Source organism: Microtus oregoni, unplaced genomic scaffold (assembly GCF_018167655.1).
Source record: "Microtus oregoni isolate MIOR12 unplaced genomic scaffold, Mior012 000017F_ref0000208, whole genome shotgun sequence".
In the NCBI taxonomy this organism is placed as follows: Eukaryota; Metazoa; Chordata; class Mammalia; order Rodentia; family Cricetidae; genus Microtus; species Microtus oregoni.
Window position 1 is genome coordinate 20,162,033 of NW_024543076.1, and position 15,332 is coordinate 20,177,364.

Genomic DNA, 15,332 nt, shown 5'->3' on the forward strand with positions numbered 1-15,332 from the left:
GTATTGTGTGCTGATATCTTATCTATTATATTAAAATCAGAGTTATATGGATAACACAAACATTGGTAAAACTTGGTTCAATCCATATTTTTAAGAGAATATATAAATACACACCACCACCTAGGCAGCCATGTGACTTCTTAGATGGCCCAAAAACTGCGTCCAGAAATAGAGAAAATCCTTATTAAAAAAATTCTAACTTTTTCTCACTGACTAGCTTTAGGGTCAGGTATACTCCTGAATAATGAAGGTAGATGAGTTATTTCTAAAATTTGGAATCATAAAGAGGAAAAAGCAAACACAAATTTTGAACATATTAAAAGTCTGTGGGTATCCACTGTGACAAGACTGGATACATCTGTGGCTGGGAAAATGATCAGCACACTTTGATGGAATTATAGCTCACATGAGAGGAAATGAGAATGTAGGTAAAGTATTTTCTTATCAATGGACATGAATTTATGGAGCAGATGTGTATAAAAGTTGTTTGAGTAACATTAATGAGCTAAACAGACATCCCCACAGTGTCACAGTGACATTAAATGCTGGTCCTACCTCATTCAGAAAAAAAAAAAAAAAACTTGAGTTTGATGTGTATGGAAGGATGCATATGGAATGTAGTAGTTTTCTATTTAAATGCTTGGTTGTGTCTGCAATGTTGTTGACTAGACTTTTCCTGGTAACTTCACCCTAAGGTCTTGGACAGAGAATGAATGAAGGAGTGTGGACAAAGGGTGAGTAGGAGGAAAAGGAGAGTGGTGGTTTAAAAAGTGGTATTCTAAAAAATGTAGGCTAAACTTGAACTTCAATGAATACTGTTTTCCTTATTAGGATAGTAAAAATCTACCATAATTGCATGAAATTCAAAGGAACCAAATTATATAAACAAAAAGTTAATAAAATTTTAGGATCAACATCTACATTTTAATATCTCTCTTTCCTTTCCATGGAAATCCCTCAGATACCACCACCAGATACACTGATCTCTTTCCATACTTCTTTGAGGTGTTATTGTTGACCTCTAGTCCTCCAAATCTTTCCTTCTGATGGCATCCTTGATGCCAACATCTTCTCCTTCTCTCTCCTTGTCCCTTCACTATAAATGGACATGAATGATCTTTGTTGACAGAGAAGAAACCCTTTTAAAACTGATTTGTGGGAGTTGGAGAAATGGCTCAGTGCTAGGAGCACTGGCTACACTTTCAGAGAACTCAGTTTCAATTCCCAGCACTCACAGGGTAGCTCACAACTGTCTGTAACTCCAGTTCTAGGGAATCCAACACCCTCTCTGGCTTCCATGGGCACATGGTACAGAAATACCCATAGGCAAAACACCCACATACATACAATTTTAAAAATTAATGTTCTTAAACTGATTTATGTGAGTGTAGAGCTAAATATGCTCAACATACAATACGTACTTATATGAAACTGTCCTCATGTGGTACCATGTAGAATAAATATAAGGAAAGATGAATGTAGAACAAAAACTGGTTCATGGTGATGATTGCATTATTTTTCAAAACTAGGAAAAATAATTTCTTTGTACACTTAAAGTGAGTAAACTCTATGGTATATAAACCATATCAATAAAGCTTTAAAAAAATACCTGTCTCCATTTTCCTTCCTTAAATATCCCAGTTAAGCCCACAACATCTCAGCTGTTCCCTGGAATCTCTTCTCTAAGTCACTATTCCCCGTTTCTGTTTCCCTGCCCCTGCTGAGTGCTGGATCATCTGTGTATTAGTATTTCATAAGATTAGCACTTGTGTAAACGTTGGACACTTGGTTGACACCCAGTGAGGACACAATTTACTTGTAGCTGTAGAGGAACTATAGATATACTGCGGGTTATATCCATGATTAATGGGTATTTTCAGCCTTCCATGTCAATCATGTTATATGGAGATGCTCATGTGAAAAGCAGCTAGATGGCAAATTCATTCTTACAAGTTCAAATAATTGCTTAGAACCTTTCATTTTCGTGTTTCTGACCATGTGTCTTTGGATGTTCTTTCCAAACAGCATTCACAGGGGTACCTGGAGATGTCTAGAGGACCTCAAGGTTTATTACATATAGACAGTTTTTAGATTAAACCAGACCATCCCAAATCAAGAACTGTCACATCATGTGATCATAGATAACTGGAACTATAATTGTCCCTACTTACCTCAAACCACAGCCTGGTTATCTTTTATTGTCAGTTTGACACAACCTAAAGTCACCTGAAAAGAGGAAATGTTTATTGAAGAATTGCCTCAAGCAGATCCGAATGCAGCCTTGGTTAGTCATTGAATTGAGAGGGCCCAGTCCACTGTGGGCAGCACCAGTGGTTAGCGTATGGGCCTGGACTACATAGGAAAGCTAGCGAAGAGAGAACCAGAGAGCAAGTCAGCAAGCAGTGTTCCTCTGTGAATTCTGTGCCAACTGGCCTTCCTCCACTTTCTGTGTAAGTTCCTGCTTGAGTTTCTGTCCTCATTTCCCTCAGTTTTTAACTGTTACCTGGAAGTATAAGCTAAAATAAATCCTTTTCTCTCCAAGATTCTATTGATCATGGTGTTTCTCACAGAAATGCAAAGCAAACCAGAACAGATTGCAACATGTATTTACTGACTCCCCCAAAGCACACACAATGCTTTTTAACCCCCTGGTGGGTTTGCAGACTTGAACATCTTAAATTTGATTGTCATACAGAACAGGATTCACTGACAGGACCTTCCTCTCGTTCCTCTGTAAGTTTTACCTGCTCCTACACCTCCAGGCTCCCATCTTACTGTTCTGAATGTGCAGTAAGGCTTGTGGGTCAGACATTCAAATTATTCATAATTACTTTGCCTGGGAAATTCCAGAAAGTAAATGGCTCATTACTTTAGAAAGCCATTACCTTCTCAGCACTTCTGCTGCCAAATGTTTCTACAGTGAATTCAGCAAGGAACCTTGAGGCTGAGAAACCCAAATCCAAAGTCTCAACACTGCAAGAAAGGAAACACGCTACATATGGGTACTTTCCACTTTTAGTCCTAGGTTTTTTCAGAAAGTCTTTTCTCCCTTGTAACAGGCATGTTTCCAGCTGCCAAGATAAAGCTGTTGCCACTTTGTAGGGAGAATATCCAACCTAACAACTACTCTAATTCTCAAATGTAAAAGCCAAATAATAGCTTTGAAGTTGTGACTGTGAGGGGGAGTAATCCTTCGAGTTCTCTGCTAACTATCTTTCATATATGAAATCATCACTTAACTTCCCCTCCATGTATACCCGATACAAACACAGGCATAAAGGCACAGGTAAGTTTGTCTTGGGTTCATTATTTGCTTCAAACCTCCTGAGCTGAGTGTTCATCCACAGTGATATAAAATATCCTGTATGCACTTTCCACATGTAATTCTTCCCTGACGGTGCTTCTTAATTCATATTTGATTGTAGACAAATCTTGCCTTGCTGGTTCTTTATCTCCATTATCTCACTTCCAAACTCCATCCCCTTTGCATTTTCCACACTGGAATGCACATTCTTAAGAATGGAATTTTTGCCTGTTCTATCACCATCATATAAAGAATAAAGAGAACTATCTAGAATAGTTACTGATTGTGCTGTTTTAGTTGTAAATTTTCCAGTATCCATGACTTGACCAGCGGTGGGTCCAGTACCAGGCACCGTTTTCCTTCTTGAGCAGACCTTAAGTCAACTGGAGAGTGTGTGTGAGCACCGAGGTGTTGCCACCTCTGCATCCTCGGCTTATCATGCTCTGCTGCTGGCTGCATTTTCATTGTTTTGTTTTGCTTTTAATTCTTAATTTTATATCTGAGATTATAATGTAGTTATGTCATTTTCCCCTTCCCTTTCCTCACACCAAACCCTCCCATCTATTCTCCCTTGCTCTCTTTCAGATTCATGGCCTCTTTTTTTTCCCACTAACTGGTGTTATATACATGTATGTAAACTGGCTCCCATCACAGGAAAGGCCACTTCTAAACATCCTTTTCACAAGTAGCAGAAGTTAACACACATTAAATAACATTGGCAGGAACAATGATATTGAACACTAAGTGTTTTGTGCTAAAGTCATTCCAGTAAACCTAAAAGGTTTACACTGTCATTAGTAGAAGGAGAAGCTGAAACAGAAAGGAGCTGTATTCATTCTCTATGTCCCCACAGCTGAGTTAAAGAAAAGTCAGCATTTTAAGTCAGAAAGTCAAGGTGAAGAAGGCTGATCTGTCTGGACATTATTACTCCCTAGGCGGAAAAGAAAAAAATTAAAATTTAAATAGAAACACATTTGCCTATATCACACAGCTCACTAATATTCAGAAATGGGGTGTCTTGATTTATGTATCTGTAATTAAGAGAAGTAATAAAACGCATTAAACATTAATAAAAATAATTGCATTTTTATTGTGAAAACTCATTTGTATTTCAGTTAATGAGAAAATTGTTTTACTCACACAAATCCTTTCCTTCCAGCCGGAGAGGGATTCAGTAAAGCCACGGTTCATTCTCTGAACTATCCACTAGATGGCAGAAAATTGTTTCTGCCCAGAGGGAGGTCACGGACTGGATCAGCACAGGCAGGGTTCTAAACCCCAGCGACAGGCAAATAGCTCTTCATTCTACACCTAGCAATGCTGCCCTTCCACGAATGTCATTTTAAATCAAACCACTATTTTTAAGCTGGGAAATATATTAGAGGGTTTTCACGGCAATAAATATTAAGTATGAGCCTACCAATAATGTGTTGTGATGCGCAGTTTCACCTTGTAGAATACCTGCGAATCCACGAGAAGGGACCATAGGCACTATCCATCCTGGTCCTGAAAAGACTCAAACGGAAAAACTCAGGTCATGGTCAACATCTATCTTGATCCTCTGAACTCTCATGAGGACTGACTTTCATGGCCAGCTCGATGAAGCGGCTTGTATTTGGACTTAATATGGAATTTTCCTTTCTTTTTTCTTCTTTTTCTGGTGCTAAAGTTGAACCCCACAACTTCATTCAAGCTAGGCAGCTACTCTACTGGATTCCACCTCCAGCCCTCAAGCACAAACAGCAGTAGACTAACACGGTGCTAATGTTTTAGGTGGCACCGAAGCCTGTGTTGATTACTGTTAAGTGTCATGAATGTGAATGCTGCCCCCATTCTAGACTTCCCTTAAATAAGAACTTGGTAAAACTGTACTGGGAACTCAGTTATGTAAGAATGGCCTCCCTAGATTATCATCTTCCTGTTCTCCTTCTTTATCCAGGTAATCCTACTACTAATCTTTCTTAGAGGCGCAACCATAACCCTTTTACCAAAACAAAACTTCCACAATTTTGCCCATTTCTCTCATGTTCAATTTCCTGAAGTGAAAAGAGGTGGTGGGGTTTACACACTTGACTCAATGATGCATCTCATCATAAAGGTTCCCCAAAATATATCACCACAATTGTATTATTTTATTTTATTCTTATTTTTAATTGATGCATAAAATTATGTTTTATGGAATAAACATGCTATAGTGAAATGCATGTAGTTTATAACAAGGCTAAATCAAGTTAATTTGAATGGTGTCATGTTTCATGTATGTGCTTTTGAGAACACAGCATTCCTCTGAGCAGAAAAATGTTCATTATTCTACCCACAGTCTCTGAGTTGTAATTGCATATCTTGAGTTTATTGTGCCCACTGAGTAGCAGCGCTGCTCTTCTGTCTGTAAAGCATGTGGTGCTCAAATGGGGATGTGAGTTCTTAAGCAACCACAGTATAGACGTTTATTACTCTAAGCTCACCTCTATGCCCATCACGTTTCTGGAGAAGTGGTGGCTACCCTTGCCCCCATCAAACATCGATATCATGCTCTCAGTCCATCAAGCAAGAACAGAAAGAGCATAGATGTATCTGACAGACCTACCTACATTTAAATCTTAGTTTTGCCTCTCACCAGTGGTGGTGATTTTGTAAAGCTTAATACCTCATTCAGCTTTATTTACCTCATCCACAAAATGGGCATGACATTAATAACCCTTTACTCAGGGCATTCTTAGACGGACTAATTGAGCACATTAAAACATGTAAGTGAAATCTGGCATGTGTTTAGTATATGTGAACTTTCTGAGATAGAAAGTGAAGTGAGAAATTATAGAAGGCAAAGACAGAATGATAGGATGTGTGTGTTCTGGCCAGTTTTAGGTTAGCTTGACACAAACTAGAGTTATCTGAAAGGAGGGAAGCTCAACTGAGAAAATGCTTCCAAAAGATCCAGCTGTAAGGCATTTTCTTTAGAAGGGATTGTTTGGGGAGGAGTTAGCCCATGGAGAGTAGTGGTATCTCTGGGCTGGTGGTCCTGGGTTCTACAAGAAAGCAGGATAAGCAAAGGGAGGGAAACAGAAAGCAGCACTCTTCCATGGCCTCTGCATCAGCTCCCACCTGCAGGTACCTGCCCTGCTTGAGTTCCCATCTTGACTTCCTCTGATGATGAATTGTGATAGGGCAGCATAAGCCGAATAGAATAAACCTGTTCCTCCCCAAGTTGCTTTGGTCATGGTGTTTCATCATAGCAATAGAATCATAGCAATAATAATTCTAATTAAGACTAATTCTAATTAAGAATGTTACATTCTCCTCCCTCTTTACTGCTTCTACCTAAAATTCACACACACACACACACACACACACACACACACACACACACACGTGCATTCACAACACATATGCATGCATGAACACACAGAGAAAGCAACAGAAAATGGTCGAATCAACACAGCAGAGAAATGGGCATTGATCAACCAGTTAGGATATTTAGTTACCCAGCAGCCAGAGTTGATTGTTGTTCACAAACACCAGCTGGATAAGACTATTGATTGCTTTCCTTCCTTGGCAGCTGGCATAGCATCTCCCAGTACTATGAAAGCAGGAAGCTTTCAAGAGAGATCCAGCTTGAATCCTTCATATGCTGTGTCCAAAGAGTTTTGTATCTTCAGCATTATGAACTTAACTTCAACTTCTGGCCTATAACCAGTTCTATATGTTATGGGTATGTATGTATTTTACATGCAAGTATTTTTACTGGATAAGTCTCCCAAAATTATAATGACTAAAAAAAAGGTATATGCATTACAAATGTTTTAACTGTGGCCAATCCATCCTTAATAGGATGGTGACAATTTATACTTCAACAAGTTAAGTTTCCCACATAAAAATTATTATTGTCAATAGTTTTTCCAAATTTATAGGTTAGAAAAGTGTGTCATAGTTCACATCCATCATTTTTAAAGGAGGCTAGCAACAGCACATTTTTTGAGCTATTTGCCTTCCTATTCTGTGAACTTCTTGCTCACTTCCTTTGTATAATGTTCAGTTAGTTGAGACTTTATTTCTTTGTCTGCTTTATAAATTAAAAGCAAGCAACAATTTAAATATGTTAAAATCCATGTATCCTTTCAAAATAGGTAATTATTTTTTTAGTGCTGAAAAATGTTTCCTCACATAGCTACAAACAAAATTAACATATAAGACATTTCTATTGCTTAAAAAGGTCCCTGAAGTCCACTTGGTATAAATTGCCTTTCCCTTTCCTAGCAGCCCCAAATATCATCTAATTAATGAAAGGTTGACTTAATTAAGAAGAGCTATGAAGGTGTTGCTTTATCCCCACCCCTCTGCTCTGCTTCTGACTCTCCATCTCTGTCCCTCCCCCTCCCAGTTCCAAGAGAGAGTATGGAGATATGACTGTCCTGTCATAAGATTATGAGTTCTTACAAGAAACAGCTTCCACGAGCCTTATGCTACATTTAGCACTGGCAAGTGTTTAATCAACAATTGTCATCAACAACAAATTTCTTCTAACTTGAAACTAGTCACCAATGGATACAAAAGTGAAGAAATAATTGGCTCACCATTTATAAAATAAAAACAGTGCACTCCTCGCAGGAACCTTTGTTCCTAACTAAACAGTAGTATATAAATGTTGATTCTTCTAAAGAATGAAACAGCCAGTGTAGTATTCAGGCCTGCCAGCAAAATGACTGTGCAGCGCAACTTCCCTCTGAAACTTTCCTGCAGAACCCACGTGCTGTCTCTGACCCTCAGTCACCTTCGCAGGGTTGAACTGGAAACTCCTCATACAGCTGCAGAACAGAGAGTCAGTTTTCACAGATGACACTTTGACTTGTTTCTTGGGTTCTTTTATGTTTTTATCAATGTGAGTGGTATTGAATCTATCACATTTGGAGACAAACAGAGGCCGTCTGTATCCATGCTTTGTTTAGGATGGTAGCATGCAGATATTTTTCCCATCGGCCATTCTGCCAAATGTGAACCAACTTTAGATGCCATGTTTGCAATGTCAGTATCTCAGGCAGCTTAAATGAGGACACAGCCAACAAACACCATCTCTCTAAATTAGAAGCACACAAAACTTCAGTTTGCACTAGAAATATTTCTATGGGACTAAGGTTTGGTGCACTGCTGGCATTTATGGTAAAGTTTAATATCAGTGTGGTCCTGCCATTTAAAAAGACAGTTTATATATTCTAGTAAGCCTCTTTCTACTGCAAGGTCAACACTAACCTCTAGACATATCGCCAGTAAAGAAAAGAGCAAGGGTGTCCCAGAGAAACTACTGCCCCAGGTTTCACTTGGGCTTCACTGAACACCAACATAGGCTGAGAACAATCCAATGAATATATAGATAGTCTTATTCTGGTGTCTCTCATAGTAAGCTTCTTCTTGAAATATACAGACCCCTCCCACTTTCCAAGCTCATAAAGAGGCTAGTGACTAATGGGGTTCCTAATATGCTCTCTGTGCATAATACCTAAGCCCGAATCCAAGCAACCTCTAATCTTCCTCATTGCGTTCTTCAGTCTGAACATGTGGTTTCCTATATGCAGTAGTGATGGTGGCCTCCCTTGGCACTCTTGCTTGAGGATAATGTGGGGAGAAATAGCCATGCTCACATGTAGGCTTACAGGTGCATGTCTAATTAATTTTCTATTTTTTGAGATTGTAAATTAATTACAGCATTTTTCCCTTTCCTCTCCTCCCTTCAAGCCCTTCCGTATACACCCCCGGCTTCAAATTCACGGCCTCTTTTTTCTAAACAAATTGTTATTGCATGCATATAATATAACCTGTTCAGTCCATATACTGCTCCCTGCATGTTTACTTTCATGGTTGACTGTTTGGCACTGGACAGCCAATTGCTGTGCCTGTCCCTGGGGAGGCAACTCTTCCCATTCCTAGTTTTTCTCCTTTGCCAGTTCTTTGTCAGGCTGAGCCTTCATGGGCTTTTCTCTGTGCAGTTTGGCATGTCTAATGGTATCATCCTTGTTCAGCTCACGTTTGGGCAGTCAGCCATGTTTGTGGGTATAGCTTTTGATGTTACTAGGAGACACACTCTCACAGGAAATTTCCTGACCCCCATGGCCCTTATCTTTCTGCCCCCTCTTCTGGAATGTTTCCCGAGTCTTAGGTAGAGGAGTCTTTCATAGATGTGTCCATTGGAACTGGTGCTTCAACTCTGCATTCTGATTTATTGTAGTTTTCTGTAGTGGTCTCCATCTATTGCAAAGAGTTTTCTAGATGGGGAGAAGACTATGCTTATCTGTTGGTATACTGACAAGGGTTTATATATATTGGTGTTAGGAATTTACAGGTTTAGTAAATGATTGCATATAGATTCTCCTTTAATTTGATTTCACTAGCCCTATGCAGATACCAGTACCAAGGCATGGAATCCCTTTTGTCAAATAGGTCTTAAATTCAAGTAGAGGGTTGTTGACTGTCACCATGGTACATGTGCTACTACTGCTCCTGAGGGTTATTGAGACATGCTGGCCATTGATGTGGCATTTGTCTCTTGTGTGGATCCTTCACTACATTTAAATTTATTTATTTTCCCCACTAAATTGTCTATGAGGGCCAGAAAACACTAACTGCTTACCTTTCTCTTTCTGCTCAATTAGTAAATTGAGGAAGGGGGGATGCATTGTCAACAATTATATGGATTTTATCCTTGATGTATTATATTACCCTTAACAATCAGTTTTTGAGAGCATTACAGAACTCTGTGAATTTTCAAATTTCATTTGCAGATTACTATGAAAGAATAAGAAATTATTATCTATCTGGTAACCTATGGGATTTTCTCACATGAGTTGAGTTTGTGATTACAAAAATTGTTCAACCTTCTTCCATCCCACAGGTAACTACTTATTTTACTGATGGCTCATCTAATAGCATTTGAGTGAAATCAAGGTCCAGATAGTCAGCAATCTATTAATACTTCCTCTTCCTCAGCCCAACAGGTGGAGCTGGCTGTTTTGATTCATCTATAATGGTTAATTCATAAACTCTTAAATATAGCTTCAGATTCTTCTCCTATTGTAGGATTATTTACAGGAATAGACTCATACTTGTGTACACTCTAACCTACTGGTTTTATTGCAGAAAAAAGTAAGCAAACTGGGGCATTAACATACTGGCTGGTTTTGTGTCAACTCGACACGAACGAGAGTCATTAGAGAAGAAGGAGCCTCAGTTGAGGAAATGACTCCATGAGATCCAGCTGTAAGGCCTTTCCTCATTTAGTGATCAATAAGGGAGTGCCCAGCCTACTGTGGGTTGTGCCATCCCTGGGATAGTGGTCCTAGTTCTATAAGAAAGTAGGCTGAGCAAGTCTAGGGAAGCAAGCCAGTTTATAGCATCCTCCATGGCCTCTGTATTAACACCTGCTGCCAGAATCCTGCCTGAGTTCCTTCCCTGACTTCCTTTGGTCATGAACAGCAATGTGGAAGTGTAAGTTGAATGAACCCTATTTTCTTCAACTTGCTTTTTAGTTATGGTGTTTTTGTTCTAACTATAGAGACACTGACTAAGACAATTAGCCTGTCCTACTTTTACTTCTCCAGAAGAAAACTGGGAAGGGCCATGCATCTGTCATTGCAGATGGGCCCACTGAAACACTGTGTGTTCCTCTTCAGCTCCTCCAGCCCTGGGCCATTAATGATTATGGTAGAAGTTGAGGAGACGGTGGAAGTTACCAGAAAGACAGCAGACCTCCATCTTAAGGGCAAAAGAAGATATCGACCCTATCATCAGAAGTCAAGTCTGTCCTAAGTCAAGCTACAGCCCTATGTACCAAAGGAGAAGTTATTCTATGAGATACCCAGAGTTCTATGTCACTAGAGAATCGCTTTTTGACAATGCATCTGCAGTAAGTGCCTCTGAGCATGTCTTCCTCACCTTCTTTTGTTTCAACTTGTATGTTGGATGGATCCAGCTCCTGTTATCTTTATTAATGACTCTGTGTTTATGACTCAATCATAGGACTACATTAGACTCATTCATTCATCTGAAGAAGGAAATGCTTCTAATTTTCTTTGGGATTTAAATCACTTCCCATTTACATGGATTGTCATAGCATTTGTATTCCTATTAAAGGTAAATGTTGGGTTACTTTCTACAAGATTCTAGAACTATTAATCATAAGGTTCTCTTCTTAAGCTATTCTCTAGATTTTTCTGATCAATATAATGTGACCAATAGTACTGGACATAGTTTAGTTCCGTGTTCATTGGCATAGTATTACTCACAATGGTCTCGCTGTTCTAATATTATTAAGTATATAATTTGCTTGCTTATAGAATAGTCAAGCATCAAGTGACAATTACATTACTCTCAACATTGATTTACAACATCGCAAATCCAAAACCACTCTAGATAGCCTTCATTTAAAAAAATAAGAACTCTGAGAATGGAGTCATGTGATGCCTGAAAGGATGTGTGCTTGAGAATCACAGATGCATTTCCTATTAAAAATTCCTCTGATGCCCTTATGGTGACATATGGAAAAAATGCTTTATCTTGAATGTCAAATAGCATATACATTGAAGATATACTCAAAATAATTTTAAAAAATAATCATATCATTTTTGGGGGGTTGTTTTTGTTTTTGTTTCTTTGAGACATCATTTCACTGTGTACTCTTGACTTGCCTAGAATTTGATAAGACTGGCTCTAGACTTGCTACAATCTTCTCACCATTGCCTTCTATCATTCTTACACACAACCTTAGAGATAGTTCATTTGCGGTGACTAAACATATATGGGTGTAAGAAAGGCAGAGTGGTTCTCCTGTGATGTTTATTCTATTTATAGTAGCTACAAAATATGCTTATGGGAATAAGGACCACAACAAAGGAGTCATGTTCCAGTGGCTGAGCAAATTTATCTCTTGTTATTATAAGAAATGTCATTGCCATACCCTGAGATCAAATACTGTGGTTTATTCTGCTATTTGTAACTGATTTTAGTGAAAGTTAAACAGTTCTCATTTTATATATATATATATATTCAGTCTTCAGTATTCATAAACACACACATGCCACACACACCTACAACTCTGTAGACAGATGAAATCACTCAGTTACCTGTTTGGAAAACTGAAATTAGAAAACAGTGTCTCTCTGAGGCATGTTCTGTTCTTCCTAGATGCAGCACTAATAATGAGAGCTATCATAAAGAGCTAATTCTACTGGGCACGGAGGAGACATCTCCAGACATGAGCTGTCATTTCAGATTGATTACTTTCTGTGTTCTTTTGCATATTTTGTTATTGCTTGTAAGAACTAATATGGGAAAAGGATGCACAGAAGAACTAAACACCCTCCCATGAGAGGAGGTCTTTCAAACACATATACATAAGTCAGTGTCAAAAATAATAATTCATCCTTTTGGATTCATAAAGTCTACTTAGCTGCGAATACTGGAAAACCAGGGGGAAAAAACCCAGGTCCTCAGAGATCTTGTTCTTATGCCTTTCTCTCGTATTTTCTGGCTTTCTTTCAGAAGTCTTATTTATGTGCCTTCTCACATTTTAGTTTCCCATTCCCAGGCATGCTTCTAGAAAGTCATCCATGCCCAGTGGCAGCTTGGGTTGCTTTTCTCATTTTTGACATCTTCTACACTTTTTGGATTCTGACCTCCTGAGATTCCAAGATTGCCATTGCCCCATTAACCATGAAGCCCAGGGGAGAATGCTTGACATGTTGCAGCCTTGAGATATCTGAGCACGCCGAAAGGCTTCCTTACATTCTAAGAGACTGTAACTTTGCTGGACTTCACAGCCAGAGTTAGTAATACAGCTTGAGATGCCATAACACTACTAGCCCACTGTGTGCATAGTCTGCTTGTTCTTCATTGATTTTATTGAGCTCTACATTTTTCTCTACTCCCCTCCCTTCCTCTCCCCTCCTCTTCAATCCTCCCCCAATGTCCCCATGTTCCCAATTTACTCAAGAGATCTCGTCTTTTTCTACTTCCTATGTGTATTAGATTCATGTATGTCTCTATTAGGGTCCTCATTGTTGTTTAGATTCTCTGGTATTGTAAATTGTAGGCTGGTTTTCTTTGCTTTATGGCTAAAAGCCATGATGAATGAGTACATATGATATTTGTCTTTCTGCGTCTGGGTTACCTCACTCAATATGATGTTTTCTAGCTCCATCAATTTGCTGCAAATTTCAAGATGTTATTAGATCTTTCTGCTGTGTAGTACTCCATTGTGCAAATGCACCACATTTTCCTTATCCATTCTTTAGTAGAGGGGCATTTAAGTTGTTTCCAGGTTCTGGCTATGACAAACAATGTTGCTATGAACACAGTTGAGCACATGTCCTTGTGATATGATTGAGCATCTTTTGGGTATAAACACAAAAGTGATATTATTGGATCTTGAGGAAGATTGTTTCCTAATTTTCTGAGAAATCACCACACTGATTTCCAAAGAGGCTGTACCAGTTTGCACTCCCACCAGCAATGCAAAAGTGTTCCCTTTACCCCACAACCTCTCCAGCATAAGTTGTCATCAGTGATTTTGATCTTGGCCATTCTTACAGGTGTAAAATGAAATCTCAGATTGTTTTAGTTTGCATTTCTCTGATGGCTAAGATTGTTAAGCATTTCCTTAAATGTCTTTCAGCCATTTTATGTTCCTTTGTTCAGAGTTCTCTGTTTCTGTCTGTACTTCATTTTCTTATTGGATTATTTGTTCTTTTGGTGACCAATTTCTTGAGTTCTTTGTATATTTTGGAGATCAGACATTTTCCTGATATGGGGGTTGGTGAAGATCTTTTTCCATTCTGTAGGCTGCCGTTTTGTCTTGTTGACCATGTCCTTTGCTTTACAGAAGATTTTCAGTTTCAGGAGCTCTTATTTATTAATTGTTACTCTCAGTGTCTGTGCTACTGGGGTTATATTTAGGAAGTAGTCTCCTGTGCCAATATGTTCAAGTGTACTTTCCACTTTCTCTTTTGTGAGGTTCATTGTGGTTGGTCTTTGATCCATCTGGACTTGAGTTTTGTGTGTGGTGATAGATATGTATCTATTTTCGTTCTTCTACATGTTGATATCCAGCTATGCAAGCACCAATTTTGAATATGCTTTCTTTTTTTCCATTTTATATTTTTTGCTTCTTTTTCAAAAATCAGGTGTTTGTAGGTGTGTGGATCAATAGCTGGGTCTTTGATTCTGTTCCATTGGTCCTCCTGTCTGTTTTTATGCCAACACCAGGCTGTTTTCCATACTGTAGCTCTTTAGTAGAGTTTGAAGTCAGGAATTGTGATGCCTCCCGAAGTTCCTTTATTGTACAAGATTGTTTTGGCTATCCTGGATATTTTGCTTTTCCATATGAAGTTGAGTACTGTTCTATCAAGGTCTGTGAAGAATTTTGTTTGGCATTGCATTGAATCTGTAGATTGCTTTTGGTAAGATTGCCATTTTTACCATGTTAATTCTGCCTACTCAAATGCATGGGAGATCTTTCCATTTTCTGGTGTCCTCTCCAAGTTTTTTCTTCAAAGATTTAAAGTTCTTGTGATACAAGTCTTCTACTTGCTTGGTTAGAGTTACTCCAAGATATTTGATGTTATTTGTGGCTATTGTAAAGGGTGATGTTTCTCTGATTTCTTTTTCAGCCCATTTATCATCTGTGTAAAGGAGGGCTACTGATAATCTTGTATCCTGCTACATTACTGATAGTGTATATACCTAAACATAATCAAGGCAATATACAGCAAGCCAACAGTCAACATCAAACTAAATGGAGAGAAACTCCCAGTGATCCCACTGAAATCAGGTACAAGACAAGGTTGCCCACTCTCTCTTTATCTATTCAAAATAGTTCTTGAGGTTCTAGCTAGAGCAATAAGACAACAAAAGGAGATCAAGGGGATACAAATCAGAAAAGAAGAAGTCAAACTCTCACTATTTGTGAATGATGTGATAATTTACATAAGGAGCCCCAAAAATTCTACCAAGGAACTTCAGCCTGTTTCTTTAAACTGCTTTGAAG